Genomic DNA, 16,093 nt, shown 5'->3' with positions numbered 1-16,093 from the left:
CGGCCTTTAGACCGTTGCATCATATGAGCACACAAAGAAGATGTAATTGGGGCACGTATAATCCAAATACCTCCCGGCAGGATTTTTTATGAAGGGCCATAACCTGGAAAAGAGGCATGTGATTGCAACAGAGTCAACGTGTTTGAGTTTGCTGCGGGGTCTGCCAAGCTCACAGGCCATTTGAATTTCATGGATTCATAGTATTGGGCCTTCGATGACTTTGCTATCAGAGGTCACTCACTCTTGGTTCAATCAACTTCCTGTTGACGAAAAAGAAAAAAAAAAGCCCCAAAGGTTTCTTGGACCTTAACAGCTCTAACAAAACAAATTATTACGATTTAAGTATGTATGATTCAGAAACATATGGATTAAATTTCCTTTCACATACATGTGGGTTCAAATATTAAAGGGGAAAAATGCCTTGGAAACCTGTGTTTGGGGGTTTTATCCAGTCTTTTGTATTTGACTTGTAGCTTTAAACATGCTGGGTAGGGAGAGTATGCTGGAAACCACCAAGCAGGCACTCCTTCTCAGCTTCCATTACACATGGAGATGCTTCATTATGGCAATTAGTTATTGCTTAGAGCTAGACTGTTTTTCTCTATGAGAAACTTCTCAAGGGCAAGGACTCTGACTTTTTCTCTCTGGCTCTCCATAGCACAATATAGTGCATCCTGAAAATCAGAAGAGCAAAAAAATATATAGGGGTGCTTGGGAGGCTCAGTCAGTTAAGCATCCGACTTCAGCTTAGGTCATGATCTCGTGATTTGTGAGGTCGAGCCCCACGTCATGCTCTGTGTTGACAGCTCAGAGCCTGGAGCCTGCTTTGGATTCTGTACCTCTGTCTCTCTCTCTGCCCCTCCTCTGCTCATGCTCTGTCTCTCTCTGTCTCTCAAATACATAAACGTTAAAAAAAATAAATATATATATATATATATATATATATATATATATATATGTGATACAGATCAGTGGGCACATGGATTAATTAACCAATCAACTTAAACTCACTCAGCCTGGCCTTTTTCTGTCTGAGCTTTGGTGGCCAGGTTGACTCAATCTCAGCAAGCTGTAGATGGTCAGAGGCACTAGCTCATCAGGGTCCATACCACAGGGTTTCAAAAGTTTCAGCAAACCACACATGGGATTGAATTCCCAGTGGGTGACTCTCACTATGTCTTCAGCTGTCAATTGTCTGAGACTATTTTCTTTCCCCCAACACTTTGGGTTTGGTAAAACTCAGAACATGTTTTCCCAAGAACATCCCCCCCCCGCCCGACAATCCAAACCCATGTATATTTTAAGGGAAATGTAATCCGTGTGCCCCTCAGGCCATTCGCACAGATCATCAACATGCTTTTTAGTAAGAGTTATTGTGAGATTTTGGTGTAAATATTTTTTGCCATATAACTATAAAGTTGTATTTTCCCAGTAATATCTGGGGCAGGCTATGCTGACTGCCTATGCAACAGTCTCCATTATTCCTTCCTAATTGAATCTCAATTCTATTTTGATATTGGGAAGCCACGTGGTCCAGACACCTCCTTCCCAAGCTGGGCAGCGATGAGAGTGGGTTGGGGTGAGGGGTTGGGATTTATTAGGCTAAGCAGTGATGTAAATTTCTTCCCTGACCAGTTTGAGCAAGGGCACCTGACCAGCGTGTTCTACAGGACAAGTATCTGCAACATTTTCCTTACTCTTAAACATGATTGGACTCTTCCTGCCTTGGGGTGTCATTTAAGAGGATGTGGTCCCTGGACCTGCTATAGCCATCATGAAACCAGGAGAGGAAGGACAGGGGAACTGCAGAGAAGCCGACTTGGAACCCCGACATTCTTGGGCTTCTGAATTTACCAACTCTGGAAACAAACTGCCTCCAGACATCTCACCAAGTGAAATAACAAATCCCATATCTTTGAAGCAATGATTAGTTGAATATTTTATTGCTCACTGCCAAATGCATTACAACTAAATACAACACATAAACTACGATTTCAGAATTTTTGGATTGGTATGAGACATGTTAGAACATACTTGCAATGAAATTGTTCACTCAGGGGCCACAGTTGTGTTTTTACTTTTTGTAGTTAACAGCCTTGTGAGATTTCTTGGGAATTAAAAATTAATCTTAAATAAATAATGAACAGTGGAGGATTCTGTGTGTGTGTTAACCCTTTCCTCATTTGCATGTGTCCAATTGCTGGTTTTATCTTTCTTAAATAAAAGAAAGATGTGAATTAGTGTAACAAAGACAAGTTCTTGGATCCCTCACTCCTATTCTTTCCCTTTAAAAAAAATTTTTTTTTTTTTTAACATCTACTCGTTTTTGAGAGACAGAGAGAGCACAAGCGAGGGAGGAGCAGAGAGGGAGACACAGAATCGGAAGCAGGCTCCAGGCTCTGAACTGTCAGTACAGAGCCCCACGCGGGGCTCTAACCCACAAACATGGGATCATGACCTGAGCTGAAGTCAGTGCTCAACTGACTGAGCCACCCAGGCACGCCCCCTACTCTTTCCTGAATCTTAATCGGGCAACTATAATTCATAAATAAGCAATTGAAATGAGTTGAACTGTTTAAAGTAGATTATTTAAAATGATGAAAATAATGAACATAATTTAATCCCTCCCGTCTTCTTTTTATGCCTTGCTCTAAGCCAAATTTTCAAATGCTCTGATTTTTTAGGATCTGTTTCTCTACTTACTTGTTGACCTTCGGTTAAAGCAGAGCCATTCGAAATAGTGGTACAGATTTGGAGAAAACAGAAATCAAAATTCATTTAATTAGGGCTTTCCTTGATTAGATTACAAGCTGCATGAGACAAATCTAATCCGATCATTTTCTACAACCTATAAGGCACAGGGCCTTGCAGGATACTGATTAATGCAACATAACCATCCAGCTAGAGGGTGTCTGGTTTTCAAAAGTAAAATCCTATACTGTAAGAGGCAAAAGGACCAACAGAGGTAAACTCATCCAGTGGTTTTCAAAATGTGAATTGCTGTGGTTGAGCACATAACTGCACTCTTCTTGGTGAAGTGGCCATTTTATTTGCGACGCCAAATTTGCACAAGGGAGGTCACTAGAGAGTAACACCAAAGAAATGTCTCCATGGTGTGGTTTAGGCAACATGTATCAGAAGAAATACAGTGTTAGGATTCCTTTCGAATCATGAAGCAGTCCTAGAAAAGCAGAATTTGATCACGTGGCAAAGAAGAGCAGGGACCCTCACGAAGGGTGGAATAGCATGTGAAAAGTCACTTAATGCAAAAGCGGCCTTAAGTGTGCACAGAGGCTTGTTCTGTGGAAGGGCCGAGTTGATGCTGGGGGATAGTCAAGGTTGGAAGGGCAGACAGGGCTAGATTCTGAAGCAGGTTAACTCTAAAGGGCTCTACTGATTCTCAGCCTTTGGGTGAACCAGTCAAACCAGGGACTCTCGGATTACAGAAGAGAAATCCCCTGGACATCTTGTTAAAATGCTGATTCTGAGTGAACGGTGCAGGCAGAACCAGGAGTCTGCATTATTTTTTTAGATTTTTTTAAATTTTTATTTATTTTTGAGAGAGAGACAGAGTGTGAGTGATGGAGGGGCAGAGAGAGAGAGAGAGAGAGAGAGAGACAGAGAGAGACAGAATCCGAAGCAGGCTCCAGGCTCTGAGCCATCAGCACAGAGCCCGATGCGGGGCTCAAACTCACAAACTGAGATCATGACCTGAGCCGAAGTCGGTTGCTTAACCAACTGAGCCACCCAGGTGCTCCTGGGAATCTGTATTTCTAAGAAGACCCCCCCCCCCCCCAGGTAAGAACTATTGCTACTGGGCCAAGGACACACGGAGTGGTTAAAATTAGGCCAATGTTGCAGAAGCTAGTCAGGAGTTAGGAATGCTCTTAAATTAATAGTGACAATGGAAAGAGAGGAAAGTTTGAGAGGACCAGAGGATGAAAATCTCAGTATTACTGAAAAAAAAAAAAAAATGACAACAGTTGGTTTTCCTACATTAGCTGTTTGTTATGTGTTCCTGGAGTGAATTTGCGTTGCACACTGTGTAGTTGAAACCCACATAGTCCAGGGGGTGAATCTTGTTTCTGCTATTTCTGGTCCAGTGCTTCCCATGTTTCCAATCTACTGATTGTGGCTAATAATTTTATCTTTGGACGGCTGTTAGGGTCATTATACTGATTTATGTGTCCACCAGGCACCCACCAAATAGCACTGTTATTGTTGTAATTGTTGTTGTTGTTATTTATGAATCCTACAAATCATGTGAAAAGAATTTCTAAACATCCCCAAGGAGAGTGGATAACTGCGGTCCTCAAGATACCTTTATTTCCATAGAAAGCAGGTTAGCCTCTGCTGATCGTCTTAGGGAAAACATTAGGTGATGATATCAAACAGGATTTCCTTGTAACTGGAAGAATCTAATTACTTCCATGTGTAGGTCTGACGAGGTGAAAAAAACATTCATGGATCTGAACCACTTGCAAATGGCCAGAGGTGGAATAGCTAATTCCCACCAGTAAATACATGGCATAAAACTTCCAAGTGATGAAGCTCTGAGTCCCTTATGAAGGCCCCACCGCTCACAAGGGACATAAATGTGCTATCGCGGTCATTTAAATGAGTTATTTAATCCCATTCCTCTTTCTTTGAAAACTATATCCGTCTTCACACACCCCCTTCATCTTACGCCCACCTCCCTCGGGCAGCGCACACTCCCAGCCGCACCTACAAACACCCAGGGCCCTCGCACACTGAACTGAGCGGGGTGGATTGTGGAACTGGAAAGGATCCTGGAAGTTATTACGGTGACGACTTCATTTCATAAAGGAGAAGATGGAGGCATTTACATTTCACGCGTTCACCCAACTCACAGAGAGGGTTACAGCGTCCCCGTGGTTCTCAGGTAAGCATCCAAGAAATGTCATGAAGCAAGGAAATCACACCCCCTTTCATGATCCCTCTTTGGAAAACCGTTTTTCTGGTGTGTAGTTTTGGTCGTTCGAGGCAGTGGTTAAGGGTGTGGATTCTGCCTGTTTCACCTCCTGCCCTACTTCTTGGCCATATAACCTCGGGACTGTTACTTAACAGTGAACCTGTGAACAGTGAACCTGTGAACAGTGAACAGTGAACCTCGGTCACTTGATCTTTAAAATGGGATTCATAATACAGTCCCCCTTCGCAAGGTAATGTGGCTCCTGTTAAATTAGTTGATGGATATCCGGTGCTCGGAGGAATACCTGGCCCATCATAGACCTTTTGCAGCTGGATATTTCTTTGGTATAAGCAAATGGAACACACTTTTTCATCGAGGTTTGGCTATCATTCCAGTGATTCTTGTTCTTTTTGTTCTGGTTGGAATAAGAAAGATCACCACATGATAGGTGTCATGGAGCATTCTTCAGATGACCAGAAAATCAAAATGCAACCATAATGTAAATAATGGGTAAACTTTTTACTGGGAAACATTTGGCAGAGAGTAGACCTTTAAAAGGCAAATCCTATATTTAAGGAAATGGCCTGATGTAAAATGTTTTTAGATACTATCAACAAAACCAACTTGTATAATCCCACTTGCCTACTCCATTATATCCTCATTGTTGGTCTTCCATCAAAAGCTAGATCTGATCTCGATTTTTAAAAGAAAAGTGTCTCTCAAGTCTGCTTTCCACTATCTCCAGAAAAATCTGTCTCAATATTCAAAGCTCATGAAACAGTGAAAAGAAAAATGTCAGCATGATCCACTCTAGCTAAAAGTGCTTGAAGATTTTGTGGCACATCCTTGCCAAGAACACTGCATAGGCACCATGCCCCTTTATTTTGCATTTTTAACCACCTGAAAAGTATCCTGCACGTTACTTTGGAGCCCATCCTGGTCTGGGCACATTTCCCTGGAGGGAGATTTCCAAAGCTGAGTTCATTTGCAGCCACCCCTCCGTTCTTGCTATCAGCCATGTTGTGGTAGGTGGAGAAGGAAGCAAGAAGTTGAGTTGATAACTATCAAAGCTGGCAATCAAAAGGCTGCACGATTATTCACAAATACTTTCTTCTTCATAAGTTTCTACCATCTGGCATTCGGCACAGTAGAATGAAAACAGTTTTTTGAGCAAAAAAAAAAAAAAAAAAGGAATAATTAGAGAAGAAAACCTCCCTCTCCCACCAGATCAGTCAGAACATCCTCCAAAGGATTAAGTCTGATGTTCGTGTAAAGGGTATACTGCTTTGATTTCACAGCAGTTTCTGATATTACTTCTTAAATCAGCTTCTCAAATGTTGTTGGATACAGTCCGAAGAGGTTGAAAAATACAAGTGAAAACTCGTAACCGTTTAGTTTCTTACCCCCTAAAGAACAGCCACTCGGGGCGCCTGGGTGGCTCAGTCGGTTAAGCAGCCGACTTCGGCTCAGGTCATGATCTCGCGGTCCGTGAGTTCGAGCCCCGCGTCGGGCTCTGTGCTGACAGCTCAGAGCCTGGAGCCTGTTTCAGATTCTGTGTCTCCCTCTCTCTCTGACCCTCCCCCATTCATGCTCTGTCTCTCTCTGTCTCGAAAATAAATAAACGTTAAAAAAAAAAAAAAAAAAAAAAGAACAGCCACTCAAGGCCAAACATCCATCTTGCAAGGTTGCCTCTGTTTTCATTCGAGCAAGACCCAGGACATGGGAATCTAGCAAAATGGGGGAACACCTAAAGACAGAGAATTCGGTTGTTTCTCTCAGAAGCCAAGGATCTAATGCATTTTAGGCAGGAAGATCATTTTTTAGGTTTTCTTTAACAACTGATTTTTCCTGCTTTATGGGTAAATTTCCCAGTCCCCTTATCTATGGCTGCTGGAAAAGGGGTGCATTATTCATTCATTTATTCCTTGGGTCTGAGCAAAACAAACATGGTCTTTACCCTATGATGTTTCTCATCTATCAGGAAAATAGATAACGATCACAAAATACACAAAAATATTTTAAAATTATAAGTGTGATAAAAGGTCCAAAAAGGAAGTATAGCATAATATAAGAATTTTAGGCAGTGTGATTGAATTTAGGAGATATGGTAGAGGGGAATAGAAGAAAATGTTTACCCCTGCCCTCCCTCTCCCCCCATTGTGACTTGCAAAATTTTGGTAATGGATCCACCTGCTTTTCAGGAATGCTATAAAAATACACCTTATAAATATGTATCATTGGTTGTAGGTTACAAAGCAGGAAGTTCATTCAACAAATATTTTTTTAATGTTCATTTATTTTTGAGAGAGAGAGAATGAACAAGGGAGGTAGAGAGAGGGGTGAGTAGCACAGAGGATCTGAAGCAGGCTTTGAGCTGACAGCACAGAACCCAATGTGGGGCTTGAACTCATGAACTGCAAGATTGTGACCTGAGCTGAAGTCAGACGCTTAACGGACTGAGCCACCCCGGTGTCCCTCCACAAATATGTTTAAAATCTCCTACGGCAGAGATTGTTCTAGGTGCTAGAGGTGACACAATCACCAAAACATACAAAACCCCATGGAGCTAACATCTAGGTTGGGGAGACTGAAAATGAAGAAGACAAAAAAATAAAATGGGAATTATGTTAGAAGGTAAAATATGTCTAGAGGAACAGAACAGGAGAGAGGGACAGGAAGTCAGCAAGAAGAGGAGGAAGGAACGTTGGGACTTCAGCTGAGATGTCCAGGGAATGCCTCACTGAGTAGGTGACACTTGAAAGAAACCTAAAATTGGGAGGGAGAGCCTTCTCGGTGTCTGGGATTGGGACGGGCTATGAGGCTAGAGATTTGGCAGAGGCCAGATTAGGGAAGGCCTGTTGGCTCCCGTTCAGCTGTTCTGGTCCCCTGGGAAAGACACAGTCAGCCTCACATTTTAGAAAGAGTGCTCTGGCTGTTGTGCCGGGGCAGATAGGACAGTGACAAGGAAATTGTGAGAGATCAGTAAGGAGACCTCTAAAATATTATAGACAAGATAAGGTAGTAACTGGGCTGGATTCCAACAGTGGAGATGAACAGACTCAAATGAGTTTAAGATGTTCTTAGAGGAAGAAACCACAGGCCTGGTGGCCGTCCTGGCCCAGGGGATGGTGGCTAGGGTACACCTGCTTCTTGTGTTTGGTCCAGCCTGGTACCAAGATGGCTCTGTCTGGCCTCAGTCTTTTTCCACAGGGTATGGTTCTTATGGTTGGCCAATGTATATATTTTTACACTTTAGCAAAAAGTTATTGCAAGTGGTTTTCAGCCAGGTACATACTCTGTAGGGAGATATCAGCAAATGTGGCCTGGCTGTAATGGAAAGGTTTATAAGCACGTCTGTGTGAAGGTTAAACGCAAAGAGAGTCTCTGGAAGGGCTGGAGCCTCACGCTGTCATGAGATGTTCATAGCATGCAAGGCGGTAAAGATCTAGAATCTCTAGCTCAGTTGGACGAGGCAGGAGGCAGAAACGTATATGCAGAGGAGCCTGCCAATGGTTTATTGGCATTAAAAGAACTCGACTTCCCCTGCTCCAACTGGAACTGTTAGTGCAGAGGTTTCTTCCAGCAGTTTTAAATATGTGCTAGTGAGGCTTACAAAAACTAAAAGGAAGGTGTAAGTTCTTGGTTTGGACCAAATCTCTTTACAGTTAGGAACCCCCAAAACGGCTATAGCCCAAATGTCCTGGGATTGGATAACGAGAGGAAGGCCGCTTCTCTGGGGACAGTGGCTGTTTCAATAAAGCTACAGATTTTGTTATTAAACTCAGCTGGCATGACGCTTGTTCGGTTCCCAGGGGGAAAGGCATACCAATCCCAGGCATCTCACATGAGGCCTGTGGGCCCACTGGTGCCTAACTGAGATAATTTAGCAACACATGAGGAAGCTCATTGTCTGATTCAACTGGGCAAGATTGGTAATGGCCAACCACTGCTCTGTTGTGGCCCTGAACACCTTTGCTGGCAGGTTTGGTCAAACAGCTGAAATTGAAGGCAAAGATTAGTTATTATGTCACCTAAAATGAACTCCACTAATATCAAGAAAATGAGATGAATGGATTCTGATATATTTATAAGATGGAATTCAAGATGGCCACTAAAAATAATTAAAAACAAAACAAAACAAAACAAAACAAAAAAAGACCTGGGGGGAAAATCAGGTTATCATCTCTGGGATTGACCCTTTTTCAAAGAAAATCACACACACACACAGACATACAGACACACAGACACACAGACACACACACACACACACACACACAGAAACAGAGACAAAGACAGAAATGACAAAGATACACACCTAAGTAGTTATTCCTGATTTCAAGGATATAGGCAGAATTTTATTCTTTTTAATACATATCATTTAATAATAATAGTTTTCTGAAGTGTTTGTGTTGAACTGTTATTACCTTATAATAAGAAATAAGTATATAAGGGGCACCTGGGTGGCTCAGTTGGTTGAGCATCTGACTCTTGATTTTAGCTCAGGCCATGATCTCATGGTTTGTGGGATGGAGCCCCATGTAGGGCTCTGTGTTGAGCATGGAGCCTGCTTGAGAGTCTCTCTCTCTTCCTCTGCCCCTCTCCTGCTCACATGAGTGCACACTCACTCTATCTCTGTCTACAGGAGATATTTAAAAATTTAAAAAAAAATTATGTAAATTTACCTCATAAAATCGGGACATTATAAAAGATAATTACAAAAGGAAAAAAAAGAAATATGTTTATATATCTCCCCATTCTCTATTCAGAACCAGAACACTAATGCTCTTAACTCACTTCTTTTGTTAAGAAAATGATGACATGGTCCGTTGATGACTGTTTTCTGTTCATGAGGTTCACCACCGAATAAAGGAACACCTCTCCCCCAGAGAAGGAGTCTGTTGCTCCCATAGGGACAGTCTTCCTAGCACGTGCTGAGAAGGTATTATTTTCTAAAACTATAAGGGAAAGCTTGCTAAGATTATGAAAGCCTGAAGATCAAAAAAGAACACCTCAAGTGGGCAGCCTCTGAAATGTGAGAATCAACACAGACACATTCCAGCTATGCCTCCCCGAGAATGGGTGGCAAGGGAGACCATGGTCCCCACACTGAAAGGGACACAGGAGGCATGATAGATTCAACATTTGGAAGGATGGGCTGGCAAGATCTCACTAAAGACCCCTTCCAACCCTGAAATAGATACTCATCCAGATTATTACTCATGAGACTAAAGAATCAGAGAGGGGATCATAAAAATGGTCTAGTCAGATCTTCTCATTTTAAAGATGAGAATATGTGAACTCAGTGAGGTTAGGTCACTTTCCCATGGTCCCATTATTGCCAGTGGCAGCAGCAGCAAAGTCACAAAGTCTTATATATTGTTTATTTTAAAATGGATTGAACAGTACATAAATGGCGTCTAAGGAGTTCCTACAGCCAACATTCTTATAGACAGAGCATTCAAGGGAATAAAAGCTCCCAAAGTTAATAAACAAGTGGAATGCAAGGAGAGGATGGTTTAAATATGGTTTTAAAAAAGAGAACAAAGATTAGGATGAGTCAGACACTTGCCCTTGAGCTGTCTATGGAGGAGAATTTTTTACTCCTCTTGGGAAGATTTGTGGCCCTATTGGATAGACAATATACATTGTGATTACCTCATGTTCTATGTGTGTGTAAAATACTATTGTGTACACATACCCCAATGTTTCTCAAGGTTACTTTTTCTGATCACCTAGTTCATCATCATCAGATATAGGTCAGATCATTATTGATTCCTGGGATCCACCCAGGATCTACTGAATCAGAACCTTGAAGGGTTGTTTTTGATTGTCTAGGATTTTTTCTAGCTCCTTGGGCAATCCAAATGAGCACAAAACTTGAGAACCACTGATACAATCCACAAATAATCTTGGTTCTTCCCATTTCACCCATTCATATTGAAACATGTTGAATCAGGCTTCCTACGGATGAAATGATTCAAACACTTGCCTTGCACACCATCTCGATAAACACAATATTTATTCCAGGACAGAGGCTATCACTGATTGAATCTTCTAGGCAGGTGTTATACTTCCAGTTCTCAGACAAGGCCATTGCCAGAGCTCACAGCATACTGCCTTATCTCTTGTCTAACTTAGAGTTCTCTATCCACTTTGAAATTTTCAATCTTTCCTCAGAGCCAGGCAAGTTCCAAGACCACTGCTATATCATCACTCCATTCCCTCCTTTCCATTCTCATTGCCACTAATCTAATTCAAACCCTCAACCTTCCCATCTAAACAATTCATAGCCTTATCAAGAGTACCTTTCTCCAACTCTTTTCCAATGATGACATTGGCCAAGTGAGTCTTCCCAAAGGCCTATCATGTTTCCCCCCTTCACGTAAGGTTTTGCTGGTTCATTCCTAAGAGAGTAGTCAGTGGAATTCAGACTAAAACCATTGACCTGGCTTTCAGGTTCTCTGTCTGCCTGATCCCAACCTAAATCTGCAGGCTTGATTTCATTGTTTTCCTACCTGTATGTACACTGAACTCAGCCTTGCCTGCCAGTGCACCTTTGCTTCTACCGTTAGAATAACAAGAACGTCGTCCCTCATTTCTACTAGTCAAAAGTTTAGCCACCCTTTTGGACCTCCTTCAAAAGACACCTCATCTGTAAGGCCTTTATTATTTCCTCCAATTTAACATTCTCCTGCAATTCTCTCTACAGTGTCTGCTTTTTTGTTCCTCTCCTGGGAGACTTTCACACTTATCCTTATAAAAAAAAATTATTTCTCTAGTTGTCTCATCATCTGTAACAACCAAATCAGCATGTTTGCTCCATAAATTTCTCTGAATAAATCTCGTGTTAAAGTAATATTTCTGGGTGACTTGTTCTTCTTTCCCAGCATATCTGGAAATTCTGAAATGTGGGATAAGTTTCTCTTCCACTAACAATGCGAGAAGAGGCTTTATGGAAGCCCATTGTTTTGTGCTGGCCTCAGCCTAGTGATAGTATTATTATCTGCTAGAAATGCCTGGGGGTACTCACCTGGGCCCTGGTGAGCTTCCCACGGACATCTCCCCTTTCCAAACCAATGTTATTACTGGACCAACCCTTGTGGTTCTTATTACGATTGCAAGACTCCCTACAGCAACAACCATCAGGAACCTCTGAAAACATAAAGGTTTATTACTTACGAGGCCTGGAAATTACACAGCACACCTGGGGCCACACAACAAGGTTGCAGGTAGAGAGTGTACACATGCTTGAGTCAAGGATGGGGGCTTAAGGTCTCATGGGCTCACTATCTATTGGTGAATTTAAAACATGACAGTGGGAATTTAAAGCACAGGAAAGGACAAGTGGCCCAAATGGTCAATTATCAAAATTAACCAAGCTCTCTAAAACAAGGGGCCTCAATGGGAGAGGTAGATAGCCATTTTTGAGGTGGATGCCTCTTTGAAATGGAGGACTTGGCAATCAAAGCTTTAGTCAGGCACTTGCATTATACCCCCCCAACCCCCCCCCCCCCCCAAAAAAAGAAAAAACTAAACCAAAACAAACAACAACAACAACAATCTGTCAGGACTTACACTGTAGATAACACACACATCAAACATGAGGGCATGCCACAAAAAGTATTTAGCCTTTCAAATGTATCCGTCACACTTACTGACAAAGCCATGAAATACCTCTAACCTTGAAATCCAAGAACCAGTGTTCTGTGGGACTCCATCCACTGCAGAACTGTCTTTCTCTCCAAGACCTATTTTGGACACATATTCAGCTGGAGTACTCACTCATTCCTAGCATGAGTCCTAAGATTCAGTATCCAGAGGGCAGAAAACCTTGGATCCAACCACATAGAGCAGAGGAACTTGTTCATGATGTTCAGCATGGCCGCCTTCTGGGAACCAGATTGGCTTTTGACCTTGGGCTTGACATCATTGAAACCTTATTTATTTTGTTGGGTGTTGCTTCCTTTCCTTTTCTTCTTTATGACTTTTGTTTTTCCCCAGACGTCATTGACAAACTTGATTTATTTTCTCCCTAGAGAGCCACTTTTCAGGATCCTTAAAAGTTTCTCTACTCCCCACACCAGTTCCGGTTCTTCAAGGACTTCTGTCTATTAGACATTACCCAGTGAAAGGCTCTCTGCACTCTTTCTTGATTGGCAGTTTTATGAAGGCAGGGACCGCCTTTTACTGGGGTTCATATCCACTACAGAGTGGAGCAGTGCATTGGAATGTATTTGTTCTCAATATGTAAGAAGCAAAATCTTAAACAAAATCTCTGAAGTTGAATGGGATGTGAAGATAGAATGGAATAATACATGTAAGCTTTTTTAATGTTTATTTTTGACAGAGAGAGAAACAGAGGATGAGCAGGGGAGGGGGGGAGGGTGAGACAGAATCCCAAGCAGGCTACAGGCTCTGAGCTCTCAGCCCAGAGCCCGACGCAGGGCTCGAACTCACAGACCGCGAGATCATGACCTGAGCCGAAGTCAGACGCCCAACCGACTGAGCCACCCAGGAGCCCCTGGAATGATACATGTAAAGCACTGTACCCAGTACAAGGAAGGCATGGAGTAAATGGCAAATGGTACCTAAAAAACCGACAACATTGGCCCCATGCCCTTCTATCCCATGCAACAAGCATACTGATCCAACCATCTTGCTCTTCTCTTTCTAGTGGCTTCAACTGAAAGCCAGTGCTTTCATTGATTATACATCCTAGAGATTCCAATGACTTTAGAGTCACATACTCACTGTCAGGCTTGTGGCTTGTGGGGAGGCATGGCAGTTTTGTAGGTGAACTTACTAATAGGACACAGCTGTGAACAAGTCAGTGCTACATGCAGCTTTTGCTGTGCTGAAAACCCAGGGGCTGGGCAGACAGAGTGGAATGCCATTAGACAATATGTTAAGAAAAAGTTGCCTGAGGAAGCCAAATAGTTTATATTCACTATTGTCAGGCATGCCTTTGGATAAAGCTTTTAAGAAAAGCTTCCTCCTTTCCAAGAAGTAAATCCTGTAAGTATCGGTGTCAAGTATGCTGGCTCTCTTGTCTGCCGTTGTGATTTTAACTATGAGAGAATATTATTTGCCCTTAAAAACTTTTCTTTCTACATAAGCTTAGAAAATTAGGTCGCCGCTGCCAGAAGGAGTCTGAACATCCATCCTCAGGAATTTTCATGGGGAACTACTCAGAATGCATGATTTGAATACTCATTTCTTAATCAAAACATGTAGGCAGAATATACATTTCTGCAATAACCTTACAAGAGAATATCAACAGGCAAATTCTTACTTGTAAATAGAATGGCACCAAAGCACATTAAAATCTCATGGGTCCCATCACCTCCATTGAACATAACACCATCTCAAAAGAAACAAGAAAGAAGAGTACCAAACTCATTGGTGATTTGTTGGTTCTCATAACATAACATAACATAACATAACATAACATAACATAAGATTCAATATGTTTTTGTAGACGATCTGCATTGGCTACATAGTATGGATTCAGCTGGCTCAGTCTCCCTTTGTTGCAATGACCTAAAACAAAAGAGATAGCATGGCCTGTGGTTAAGAGCATGAACTCCGGATCTGATCTGTTGCCATTCAATTCCCAGCCTTGACTTGTCCTACTTGTAGGAGACCATCAAGCTAGTCAATGTTTCTGTACCTCCTCTTTGTCATCCATAAAATGAAGATGATGGTGATAATACCTAGCTCACAAGATGGAACAGTGATTAGGTTTCACGAGTGACACCTAGCCCATTGAAAGATTTCTAGAGAAGCCTAGCTGTGGAGATGATGGAAGAATAAATCTTGAATGAGAAGTAGTTGAGGGAGAGGGTGATCCAAGTACCAAGTAGTAGCACTTGGGAAAACAGCTAGAAAAATATAGTGTGATCTGGAGAGTGTGGAGAGGTGGTGTGCTTAAGGAGAATGCCCAGCAGGGTCTTAAAGACCCACATCAGTCATATTATGGATCTTTAATAGCTTTTGAAGACGATGGAGTCATCCGAGTGATCTGAGCAGGAGCACACACCCCCATGGTAACATGTAATTCATGACCATGAACCTCATGTGAAGCCCGACTCTCCCTATCATACCTTGCTTCCCAGTACACTTCCTCTCCCACTTACTAGACCTCTATTTTGTATTTCCTCCTTCCCTCAGACTTCTAGCACCCTCCTCCATATTCACTCTGCACTGAGAATCTTGCTTTCTATTCTACTGGGGAAATAGACGCAATGGAGAGAGAACTTCTATGAGCTCCTTTGTATCTGCTCCCCTACACTAGTTGAAGCTTTGCTCTGCCTGTCCCTTCTGTTTGCAGAGATGAACTGTCCATGTCCCTGGATTAAACCATCTTTTCCATTGGTGCACTGGATGCCACCTTCCCTTCCGTTACTTGCTCGAAGACATCTCTCCAGGCATTTCTTCTGCCTCTCCTGTGTCAGCAGACTTCCCCTCTCAGACTATTCCGGAGCATACAAACTGCTTCTCGTTTCTCTCCATCTTAAAGAAAATGTTCCCTTGACCCCACTTCGCCCTCCATCTGTTGCCCTATTTCTGGCCTTCCTTTCACATCAAGAGTCCTTGAAAGAGTTGTCTGTTGATGGGTCCAATTTCTCTCCTCCCTTTCTCTTTTAAACCGAGTCCAGTTTGGCTATCACCCCAACCACTCCTCTGAAACTTCTTTTATCAGAAGGACAGATGACTTCCAGTTTGTTAAATCCAATCAACTGTCCTCTATCATCTCATCTTAGGTGACCTATAAGCAGAATTTGACAGAGTGGATGACTGTCTCCTCCTTGAAACTGTCTTTGTTTGGCCTACAGAATGTGTATTTGCCTGTTTTCCCTCCTTCCTCTACAACCCCTTCTTCCCAGTCTCTTGTCAGTTCCTCCCTGTCTTCTGACATCTTCATGATGGAGTGCCCAGGACTTTGCACTTTCTTCTGGTAACCTACTCTGGTGCCAGTTACTCCAACATTCATATCTTCAGCCCAGACTTCCCCCCTGAATTCTAGACTCATATATGCAACTGCCTACTTGGTATCTCCTTTGGTTATTCAATTCCATTTCAAACTCAACATGCCCCAAAGGGAACTCCTGATCTGCTCCCAAACCTGTTCCCTCCTCAGACCTCTCCGTCTCACCCACA

This window comes from Prionailurus bengalensis, chromosome A2 (genome assembly GCF_016509475.1).
Source record: "Prionailurus bengalensis isolate Pbe53 chromosome A2, Fcat_Pben_1.1_paternal_pri, whole genome shotgun sequence".
Lineage (NCBI taxonomy): Eukaryota > Metazoa > Chordata > Mammalia > Carnivora > Felidae > Prionailurus > Prionailurus bengalensis.
Note: the sequence above shows the minus strand (reverse complement) of the source record.